Source organism: Octodon degus, unplaced genomic scaffold, assembly GCF_000260255.1.
Source record: "Octodon degus isolate 3935 unplaced genomic scaffold, OctDeg1.0 scaffold00074, whole genome shotgun sequence".
Classification (NCBI taxonomy): Eukaryota; Metazoa; Chordata; class Mammalia; order Rodentia; family Octodontidae; genus Octodon; species Octodon degus.
Window position 1 is genome coordinate 2,279,247 of NW_004524650.1, and position 4,052 is coordinate 2,283,298.

General features: G+C 35.2%; 1 pseudogene; it reads right to left on the bottom strand.

Annotated features, from left to right (window-relative positions):
* Positions 1-3,519: 3,519 nt before the first annotated feature.
* On the bottom strand, positions 3,520-3,620 carry LOC111817925 (annotated as a pseudogene).
* Positions 3,621-4,052: the final 432 nt, after the last annotated feature.

A 4,052-nucleotide genomic window follows, 5' to 3' on the forward strand; every position in this document is an offset into this window, starting at 1 on the left:
TGGGAGTAGGCTGATAGTATTTTTGATAGTATTACACAGGAGAACAACACTAGATGAAATACAGTCCGTTCTTTTTCACTATCAGAAGCTCAGTCTGACTTTAAGATTATTGCATTACAAATATGTTCATTTAACTTTATGCAGCTTTAAATATATGTAGAAGTGAAGAAATATAAACGAGTAGACTGGCCATCTTAACATTTTAAGAATACATGGGAAAGACGATATATATGGAAAATATTTATTTTGATTCACGGTTTCATAGGTTTCCATCTCTGGTCAACTGGCTCCATTGCTTCAAGTTTGTGGTGTGAGGACTGCCAAATAGCTCAGCGGATTAAAGTGCCTGCAAGCAGGTGCAGGGGCCCAGGGTTGCATCCCCGGGCCTGCCCTGCCAGCCCCGCACCTGGGGCGCGCTGGGACAGCAATTGAGACTGGGCGTGGCGGCGCCCGCCTGTAATCCCAGCACTTGAGAAGCTGTAAACAGGAGAATCACTACGAGTCCAATTTAGTAGTTAGACCCTGAGCACCATGTAGACCTATCCCTAAAATACAAAAAAAGAAAAAAGAAAGAAAGAAAAAAACGAAAGGAAAAGAAAAGAAAAAAGTTTGTGGCACTGCAGAAATGTCAAGGCACGATAAAGGAGAACTGCTCACCCCAGGGCAGCGAGAAGCAAAGAAAGAGAAGAACCAGAGAGACAGAGGTCAGAACAAGATGTGCTCTTCAAAGCCCTGCCCCCGGTGACTTCCAAATACGTCCGACGTCTTAAGTCTGTTAACCTAGGGATTTATAAATATATTCGTTCATTATTGAGGTCTGAACATTTAAAACATTTCTTAACCCAATCAAGATGTTAATCATAATTAACCACTATTAAAGGGATTATGAAATATAATCCAGGTTATCACACCAGAGTGAATTAGAGATTTTTCAGACACACAAGAATAAGCTGATAGTATTTTTGATACTACTACACAGGAGCACAATATTGTCATGCATTTTAAATATATATCGACAAAAAAAAGTGTAAATGTGTATGCATGCACGTGCAGGTGAGCACTCATAAATGTATGCAATCATTTTTCAGTGCTTCCAATTCTACTCTTATTCATTTAAGAACATTTTCCAAATTATGAGCAAACATCAGTTTTAATTATTTTAATATGTATTCTTCATATGGATGTATTATGTTACTTTCCAAGTTCCAAGTTGTTACTTGTTATTATCAACATCATAAACATTGCTCTCGAGAAGCCTCTTAAAGCCAGTTATAATTAGTATTCTAGCATTTCTTTTTAACAGAAATCCAGGATTGCCGAATGATACAAACATTTTAAGGTTCTTGATTCATCTTGCAAATTGAAAGGATTTGCCGATTAGTTTCTTTTCTTTTTTTTCTTTTTGGTACTACCAGGGATTGAACTCAGGACCCTGCGCTTGCTAGGTAGGGAGTTATTCTACTGAGCTATCTCTATGGCTGCCAATTAATTCCCACTATCTGTGTTTTACATTGTTGGTCCAGTGCACTTATATTATTTATAGATTCCAATTTCAGTAAAATGTTACTAATTCAATTGATGGCAACTCAGATAGTGTGTTATTTGTAAGTAAAGTCTATCAAATGAAGAAGCCAGAACTGGGTTAAAGATTCAGATTTACAGCATATGCTGGGGTCCTGAAGGTGACCTAACCTGGCTAGAATTTGTCGCCAATAAACATACTATTAGACTCTCAGGTGGATTTCATGGATAGACAACTCAGGGTATTTCTTACAATACAGGGCTTGGACTTGACTTCTAAAACAGTTGAGCTGTTTTAGGGTAGAAAGAAAACAACTTTATAAAATTATTGCCTATAACAGAATTTTTTCCTTGTATATCTTTAAAATGTGAAACTTTCATTAAAATATGTTTTGTTTTGTTTTTTCTGTTTGCTTCTTTGTACATTAGGGAAGGGTCTGCAGGGTGATCAGGGTCTCACTACTAGATTAGACTTGTAGGGATCGCCCGCTTACAGCCTCCCAAGAGCTGGGATTACAGACACACTCCACCACACCCGGTCTCAATTGCCCCTCAGCGCACCCCAGGGGCGGGGCCAGCAGGCAGGTCCTGGGGATCAAATCCCCGGCCCCTGCGCCTGCTTGCAGGCTCTTTAATCCGCTGAGCTATTTGGCCGCCCCTTAAAATATGTTTACAGGTGAAGAATATTCCTTAGTAAATAGCTAGAGATATAAAGGCAATATATTCATATAGAGTAAAGCATTTTATACATAATAGTGATAATTATGTTTACAAAATTGTATTTCATTAGAAAAAAGTTTTTTTTTTTAAATTAGTAATTTAGATTTGGAGTTACTAAAATAGAAAACTGATCTATACTTTCTGTAGTTTTGCTGGGGTTCATGAATAGAACTCACAGCACACAACAATATGAATAATCAGATAAGATATTTCTGAGGCTTTACTTCTTCATTTATTAGTCTATACATTGGGGTAGTGGCACCAGTAAATTAAACAGGTGAATAAAACAGCATTTTTCTTGAAGCCAAATATTGTGAGTTTAACTTACCATACCTTAATTAACGATCACTTAGCCCAACTCGTATGATGTCAAAATAATACAATTAAAATTAGTTTTCAAATTATAAAGATATGGTTTTATCAAATTCATTTAAAAGGAAGGTAGCATTACACTAGGTGATTGTGAAAACAAAGAACTTTGGAAAAATTAGTCAAGACAATATGTCACTATTAAAAATATATTGTTAATATGTGGTATGAGATTGTTATTAGAATCATAACTCATGGTATAATTTATAATAATTTAAAATTATAAATTTTTTAATAGGAGCATTTGAAAGTGTTCTGCAAATGAATTTAACTGTCCTATATGTTAGTTTCACCAGGGCTATTTTCCTTGTGTGTGTTTTATCTTGAAACCTTTTCTCTAGCCAGACCTGAGGATATCATACAGGCCTTCCTCTTGAGTTTACAAGTATTCAGAACTACTTTACTTTTCAGTTCAAAAAGAAATATAAGAAAAATAATAATTTCTAGGAAGTAAATGAGAGCTCTCCAAATCTACTTATTTTCCTAAATGCTAATAGTTTATTTGTCTTTCATGTGTTTATTAATTTCTACAGATTTTTCCTATATTTACATTAACTGACGGTTTGCAATATAATTCTAAAAAACAATGAACTCCCCAAATTAAATTAAATTAAATTAAATTAAATTAAATTAAAGGGTCAGTGATTTAGCTCAGTGGAGCAGCACTTGCCTGGCAGGCCTGAGGTCTTCAGTTCGATTCCCAATACTCCACCTCCCCAAACGAATATGTTGGAAAACTTTAGTACAAGTAAAGTTGTTCAGGATCAGAAATATTGTAAATGTGTTATCAATTGTTAGTAAATACTTTCATGTCTTCTGCATTTAAAAATAATGAGGGAAATAGGCCCACTGTGTCTTAAAATAGACCCCCATTTAAAAAATATCCTTTATTTATTTGAAAAACAAAACAAAAGGTAAACTCAAGAGACACATATATTAAAACCAGCAGTTTATTAAAATGATTACAACAGATACTACACTTGATCTTAGCCAAAAGCCCGAGAAGAAAAGATATTGTCTTCTCATGTGAGAACCTGACAGGATAAATCCTGAAGGGATCTCACTGACCTTCTCAGACCAAAAAGCTGCAACTCTTGTTGCATAGGTCCTGCTTTACCTTGGTCTTAACCATCCAGTAGAAAAGTATAAAAACAAAGTAAGAGAAGTAAAGCTATGCTGTTATGTTGAGCTGTAGGGGACTCAGGTCAACAATTTCTGACATTGCCAGTGAAGCAGAAGACCCAATACTATTATGGGCCTCTGAACTCTTTTAGAATATTTTGCTGAGTTTACACACCTATAATATTTAAATGATGGAACTTAACAAAAAAAGGGGATACAGATAAATGTCCATTTTGTATGTGTGTATTCAAAGTGGTTAGGATAGATATATAGTTACATTCTCTTAATGAATAGAGGGATTTGTTCTAATAGTGTTTGTA